This window comes from Gavialis gangeticus, unplaced genomic scaffold, assembly GCF_001723915.1.
Source record: "Gavialis gangeticus isolate Ggan-Ray unplaced genomic scaffold, GavGan_comp1, whole genome shotgun sequence".
Lineage (NCBI taxonomy): Eukaryota > Metazoa > Chordata > Crocodylia > Gavialidae > Gavialis > Gavialis gangeticus.
The window spans coordinates 32,386,754-32,394,146 of record NW_017728993.1 but is presented as its reverse complement, the minus strand read 5'-3'; the positions used below and the strand labels follow the sequence as shown (position 1 = coordinate 32,394,146).

The following is a 7,393-nucleotide window of genomic DNA, read 5'->3' as shown; positions in this document are numbered from 1 at the left end:
TTTTATCTTTTGGAAATGGAAATATTAAGCTACACGGCTAAAATAGCATCTCTTTGCTGATTCACTGCTCCCACCCATTTTAATTTCACTGAGGAAAAGCCATGTACAATTTGGCCAAGGGTTTTTCATCTTATGTACTGGGTACTGTTTTCAAGACAAATCCAGTGTTTGCCATTTAGAAGAGAATCTGGGAAATAAAATGCTAGTCTAACAGTGAGACCAATTTTCTGTCTTTATTCTAAAATTGTTAAATTGCTATGGACCTATGTTCTGCATATTTCTGCACTTTATTATGTGGGGAAGCTGTTCAGAGTTTTGTTTATCTTAGATATTTTGTATCCAGAGGTCAAATGAGCATAGCTTTTGAGTCAAATTCCTACTGGCTGCATTTGTAATAGTTGATCTTTTCACACTGGGAGAGAAAAAAAAGTGGGAGACAGTTCAAGCTAACCCAAATAAACAGACAGAAGTAAAGTAACAATTACTTTTCTATATGGACCTGCTCTTGCTCATTTCTCCTCTAGAGATAACACTTTCTGACATAATGTCAGATAACCATGTTCAATGTTTCTCAGGCTAACCATTTAAAGATGCATTTCCACTCCATTTATTTTCTTTTATCTGTCTCTCCTTTGGTGCATTTCAACAGGGAAAATTTTCATTTAGACTTCTTGAAACAAAGATAGATATGTAAGGGAATAAAGGGCCCACCTCTAAACATATCCAAAAATTACAAAGAAAGGTATGACATGACAGAAGAATGCAGTGTTCTGATAAGAATGGTTGTTCGCATAAAAATGTTAACTGTTACTAAAACTTCAATGAAGTTTCAAGAAAGGGTAGACTGACAAAGCCTCAGGTTAATTTCAGTTACTACCAAGAACCTTCCACCCACTGAAGAATTCCCAACTCATAAAATGAATGTCAATCTTGTTCTTTAGACAAAAAAAAAGGGAGAGAGAAGAGCTTCAAAGGTTGTCAGTAGGTAAGTCCATCAATTACAAAACTGATTCAGCTTTTAACCCCTTGAGGTATTTTCTTCCAATAGCACTAATTTTTATCATGAATAAAAGGCCTGAAGTTTGGAACATGATACTAGAATAGTACATTCATGGGTAGGAAGCAATGAGAAGTATTGTGAAAAGGAGAGCATGATATAATTAAAGAGAAATTGATGAGAAAACTTGGGCCACATGTTCTTTTGTGCAGCTATGGCAAATCAGCCATTGCATCTCACCACTTGATAAATTTGTAGAGTTTCTTTCTGACCAATCTATGCAGATTTGTATTTTCTTAAATGATCTATCATACGGTCCCTTATTTCCCCAAATACCACCTCCCTCTCCCTCGAATATTTTTAAGACACAGTACTGTAAGTTTACCTACCAGCTCAAAACTATGACCTACTAGACCTTTAAGAAGTTGGATGGATGGAATTTATTAAGAATCCATACAGCATCCTTTTAAGATGATAATTTATCTTTTTAACTGTTCTCTGTAAAACTAGCAGTAAAGCGTCTGAAGGGAGTAAGTGCACTATATTATATATGGCTACACAGTTTACCACATCCTATAGATTCTGCTTCAAGGTGCACTAAAATGGAATAAAATGTAACTTATCTTGGAGAGGCGTTTGAGTGGGTTACTATAGCAATGGCAAGCTCACAAATGAAAAGGAAGAAACCATTGGTAGTATAAAACAGAAACTAGGGGTAGAAGAACTGTAATAATTTTGTTAGGCAGACTAACTTGAAGTTTAACATAAAGGTGAATTCTTTGGAGAGCTTCCTGGGAGATTTACAAATAAAAATTCAGAGACATAGATAATATGTCAGACTGACCCTCATCTCCTTTATTTCAGGGAACCAATCAATTCAACAAATCATGATGATGTAAGCTCAGTGAACTTAAAAGAATCATTCGTATCATTTGGAAATAACTCTGAAAAGATCATTATGACTCACCAGGAAATATTTCCATATGTGTAAAACATTGGTTAGTTGGTAGAAGAGGGAAAGGAAGTAGGAAATAACTGTCTGCTACAGTGGTTTTTTTAATCCACTTACAAAAAAAAATCTTCCTCTGGAAGGCCCTTTCGTCCCCTTGTCATATCTCCAGTATTGATTCATCTAATCTCATTTTACTGTATTACCAGACTCCACAGGGATCACCCTTACTTCCCCAACTTTATCCTGGGCCAGAGAATCAGTCAAATAAAAAATCTCCAATATGCCTTTTCTGAAGTTTAGTTTTCCTAAAGATAATTCTGTCTCCCTCTCTCCCCAACACTCCCCCCCGCTTTTTGGGTTAATACTAAAATAATAATAATAATCACCATCATCATCTTATAAATATTCTTGTTCCTTAGCAGAATGGTTTTGCACAGCACCTTCCTTTCTATAAATTAAAATCACTTTATGTACAGGAAGTAGCATGAAGAAATCTTTCTTTCTTTGTTTCTATCTGGAAGTATTGCTACAATTCATTGTTTATGAACACATAGCTGAAACATACATGCTGTTTCCTCCTAGGTAACGTCAATTTACTTAAAAAACTCTGCACTTGAAATAGTTAATAAAAATTCTAATTACCGGGTAAGAAAGAAAGGTCAGACTCCACTTACATCATTGTGAAGGGCTTTTATTACACACTGCTATAAAACATATTTCTTTTTCCAGTTGCCATCCTAGTAGACCAGTCTGCATACCAATAGGATCACTAAAATGCCAGGAAGCAGAAGATATTTATCTGCTAAATTCTATGTACAGTAACCTAACAAATGCCAGAGAAAGAAAGATTGCCCTCTGCACAGTAATACTTGTGTAGATGTCTTCTTTATGCTAACAATGACAAGGCTCCTTTGGTTTGTACTATACTCCAAAATCAGAATACATTTTTTACAAAAGCAGACTGTATATCAAAGAGAAAAGATGCATATTTTAGGCACTGTGATAATGGTAGCAAATACATTTGCTGAAGCCTAAAAGTATCCATTCCCCAAAGATGAAACTGAAGATTTGTATCTTCAATATTATTCAAGAAAGTAAGGAAGGCTTTTTTCTGGCCCCCTCTTTCTGTCCAGTTTGCTTTACCAAATTTGTGTCTCATTTCTGTTGTGTTTCAGAACTTTCAGTCTACTGTGATTTCATCAGGTCCTATTTATATAGGCAGTCTACTGAAAAAGAGTGAGGGGAAGAAAATAAATTGTTATTTACTAATTCCAGCTGTTTTAGGTAATGAACAGCAACTTTTATGGCGGGACAAGGGTGCATGGAAAACATTCTACTACTGTGATGTCTATACTGCATGTCTCTCTTATTTTACTGTATGTGAATATATCTAAAGTTGTCTTACTAAAGGCACATTTCAGATTTAACCCTATATTCTGCCAGCACATCTTAAGAAATGTATATGAAGTAATGCCAGAGTTACCGTCCTCCTTCATAAAATCAGTGTGTACTTTCAAATGCTTCAGTCTCATATTTCTTGCTTCATACACTTTGAGACTAATTAAATAATACCTAAATTTTCTTTTTCCTTTTTCTTTTTTTTTTTAAACAAATTCTATAAGAATTATGTCCACTTAGTTTCTTGAGATTCTGTTGCACTTTTTTTTGCAGCAAGTATTGCATGTCCAACATTTCTAAACAATAGATATTAACACATAACTGTAATGGTTCCATTTCATTACTTCCACTACCACTGGCAATTCTATTAACAATATGTTTATCTTGTGGCTTAAATTTATTTGACAGGCCCATTTCCAGCAAGGCCTTCAGTTTCCCTTGTTTACAACAGTGCAAAGTAAAAGGTGACCTTTTTATTTTTTGTTTAAAACATTTCAACAGTTTGTTCTGCTCCAGAGATAATAGTCTAATAAAGTTCAAGGCCAGAAATCCCTGACAATATTAATTTTTCCACTTGGTGAAGACAGCACTGCATCAACTTACACATAGATTAGAAAAACATTAAAAAAATAAACTTGATTGAAAACTGCATCTCTCGATCAGAGACTTTGTATTAAGACCTTGCCCGATACTGTAAAAAGGATAAAAACTGGCTAAGTAAACATTAGAACAACAGTCATTTAAACAATTGCACCTATACACATAAGTAACAAAAGCATCAAGCACCTGGCATTATCCAGTTAGGACCTAATGCTGACAACAATATGCATCGCTATAGTGGCATCTGATAATGAGAAAACAGTGGAGGTATTACATGTCTTTAGAAGAATCAGACTTCCTACCTTAACAAGACAGACAGAAGGTAAGTCTCCCTTTACAGAAAGTTGTAAGTAAAACCAGGCAGCAGTTGCAGTAAATTGAGTCCTTTCAGTCACTGTATACATGCAGCAGTTCTGCAATAAGGGAAAAATATAATGGGAGGAGCAGCTGTGAACGAGTGACCTCCTGAAGCGGAGTTCTCTTTGTGAATCAAGCACTGGGAGCCAGTGACTCTGATTTGCATGGATTATCTCCACTTGAACAGATACATTTAAATTAACTGGCACAGTGGCAAAAAATGGAAGAGTGAGTGAGAGAACGAACAAGAGAAAGAGAAGGAGACAGAAGGAGAGAAAGAGAAAGAAGACAGGAGATCGGGGAGCTTGGCTGGGTTCGCTGGTTCAGGCAGAACTGTGTCTCAGAAGAGCTACAGCTCCCTCTTCATGTCACAGTTGTAAGATAAGAAATGCTGTCATTATAGACTAGCTAATAACAGAATCCCCCCCCCCCAACTTCTGATCATCTATTTGATCCGATTTCTATAATCACTTAATAATTTGGACTGTCATGCAGTCAGGATTCTATTTTGGAAGCTTCATATGGTTTTTAATGAGCTATGTAGCAGAAGTATGATAAAACTCTAAATGATTTTAACCGCAGAAGGAGTTTGAACTGAATAGTTGGTACAAATTAAGACAAAGCTTTCTGAATATGCCTCCAGAAACATATTGCTTCCGAGTATGACGATAACTTTAAAAGGAATGAATAAAAGATGATACTCAAAATGTTGATATATCGAGTCATTGACAAAAGTATCAGTGCTGTGCATGCAAACCAAATGTAACAAGACATAAGAAACATGTGAAGAGCCTCTAACAATTTGCATAAAGCCACTTCAATTTTTTTCCCTTATTACCATGAACAGCACAAACCTTACCTGTTCCAATTTCCTGATTTGATTTAAATGCAGTACTTACGCTGATTAAGGAAGTGTGAGGAACCCTCTTGAACCTTCATCCAATCCAAGAGGAACTTAAACTAAACTTTCTTTTCTGTTTCAAAGCAGTTTATGTAACTCCTCCCACATTAGATTACCAACTTTGCAAACTATTAAGCATAGGTGTTGGCCATAAACTAGATCAAAAAGCATTCAGTGCAAACAGAATAGGTGATCATGTGCATCCAAATTAACTAATTGGAAACCCTTTAAAGAGTTTTCTGTGAGATCTGAAGTCAAAATTTGCAATTTCAGCTGATTCAGCTGAATGTTGAATAAAAATATATCTGTTAGGGTTGTTACAAAATATGTCAGGGTCTTAAGGAACAGTAAATACCATTCAGTCCCAAGTTCCCTATTTTTGGCCTGCTTCAGGAAAAAGAATCATCAAATAAGAGCCCCACTGAAGTCAATGAGGGGCTGTGTAAATTAGGAATCTATACTAGAAATGGAAGATTTTTGAGATCACTGGGATCCCATCTGTGGAGTTTTCTTTGTAGAATGTGTGCATTTGCTTGTGATTTGGACTGTTAGATGCTGCATATATCTGTACAGAAAATATGGTAAGTATTACACTTAACCCAGCCATGAGAAATTGCTTCTTGGAACTAATCGCACTTACAGTAAAACTCACTGTAGATAAATGATCATATAGATACTGGACCAAGTAATGGGGGATATATTTGGATTTTCTAATAAATGTTATGTGATGCTATAATAAGTGTCTATGCCCCATAAACAAATGACAGATTTTAAAAATGTATTTGGTTCTCTCAAAAATATTCAGTCACATTTTCATTATGGGGGCCAAATCCTCAAGCTGTGCCTATTTATACCAACGGAGAATCTAGCTATAAATGTTGTCCGTGTGATATCCAATTGGATGTCATTCATCCCTCACCATTTTTCAATCCTATCTTTCCCTCCCTGTCAAGCTCACACCTGATTACCATATTTACTTGTTTAGAAGATGAATTCTTCCCCCCCCCACCATTTAACATGGGGGAAATAGCCCCTCACATTACAATCAAGTATGAGGAGAGTGGGGAGCAGCTGATGCAGCTCTAGCTCCCACCACAACCCAGGGCTGGGGTTGTGGTTGGAGCTAGGGCTGCAGCTGCTGCCTATCTCTCCCCAACTGCTTCTGCATGCCCTGCCACCCATCCCTTGAAGCCCCTAGTCTCCTTTTCCCACACTACTTCCTCTCTACCACATTCCTCCTTACCTTTGCTCTGCACTGGCAGGATCCATCTTTGCTGGAGTCTAAACTTAAAGCATGGCTCCAGCCCAGCCCCATAGCAGTGGTGTGGAGCCAGCACTGCTGTTCCAGCACTGGCTCCCTGCTGCTGCTGCTATGGGGCTGGGCTGGATCCATGCTCCATGCCTTGGGCTGCAGCAGGGATGAAGCCTGCTTGTACAGAGCAAGGCAAGAGAGAATTGGGGCAAATTGAGGCTGCAGGTAGGGCAGGCACAATTGGGGCAAATGGGGGAGGGGGGCAGGCAGCAGGAGGCAAGCTGCCTGCCTCTCTCACTGCCTCCATGATGTCTGCCCCCCACTGCCTATCCCATTACTGCTCCCTTTTACTGCCTCTCCCATTGTCTGTCCCCTACCATCTGCCCCATTACTGCCCCCTTCATCACCCCTTCCCCCACCACCTTCAGCAGTGAAGGGGATGTATTTAAGGTGAGTCTCTAATGATTAGATTCCACACATGGAAAACTATAATAAATTTATACACTTTTTGCATGTAGAAACTCATATTGGAAGGTCATCTTCCTTTAAGGGTCATCTTGTATTTGAGTAAACATGGTATGTCTTGTCTTCTCTTTGCCCTTGCTCATCCCACTTATTCTTAATCTGTGACCACTCAGGAGGTGAATGAAGACCCTCCTCTTTTCATAACCCTCCCAAAAGTGACTCTCACTTCCAGCCTCCACAAATAATCCTTGGTAGAGGGGTGGAAATAATGTGCTTCTGACAGAAGGATTTGAAAAATACCATGGACCAAATTCTGCTCTCAGAACATCTTTAAATCCTGTGCAACTCATGATTATAATGGCATTACTTCACCTCAACATTAGTTTAAGAATCTGGTCCCACAGAAGCCTGGTGACTAGAGAAGCCAAAAAAGCAGACAGTAGACAGAAGAGTTTGCATGGAAATTTGCAA

At 37.9% G+C, this 7,393-nt stretch overlaps 1 protein-coding gene across 7 annotated transcripts in view; it reads right to left on the bottom strand.

Moving 5' to 3' along the window:
- ADGRL2 (adhesion G protein-coupled receptor L2) overlaps window positions 1–4,611 on the bottom strand; it is a 603,135-nt gene extending 598,524 nt beyond the window's left edge. For 3 of the 7 annotated variants that reach the window (XM_019501504.1, XM_019501509.1, XM_019501507.1), the window contains exon 1: window positions 4,250–4,607. The gene's annotated coding sequence lies outside the window, so the exon portion shown is untranslated. Of the gene's footprint in view, window positions 1–4,249 lie in introns of all 7 variants that reach the window. The other 4 variants (XM_019501508.1, XM_019501510.1, XM_019501511.1 and 1 more) reach the window with 3 other exon arrangements.
- Between the last annotated feature and the right edge of the window lie 2,782 nt (window positions 4,612–7,393).